This window comes from Trachymyrmex cornetzi, unplaced genomic scaffold (genome assembly GCF_001594075.2).
Source record: "Trachymyrmex cornetzi isolate Tcor2-1 unplaced genomic scaffold, Tcor1.1 scaffold163, whole genome shotgun sequence".
Taxonomy (NCBI): Eukaryota; Metazoa; Arthropoda; class Insecta; order Hymenoptera; family Formicidae; genus Trachymyrmex; species Trachymyrmex cornetzi.
In genome coordinates, this window is record NW_017296234.1 from 25,513 (window position 1) to 25,768 (window position 256).

The window sequence follows — 256 nt, forward strand, 5'->3', positions numbered from 1 at the left end:
GCAGAGAGTCGTACGACGAAAATCGGATGCAGTGTGAATACAGCGTAATACTGGAGATTCAGAAAACAGGATTCAGAAAACAGGCCAATTAGAATACAGGATTCCGATGATACGAAGCAAAATACATCGGAATCCTGTTTTCTGATTGGTTGCAGAGCGTCGTACGACACAAATCGGATGCATTGTGAATTCAGCATTAGGCCTTGTATACAGTGGCAGAAAAACCACAAACAAAATAATGATTCGATATAACCAA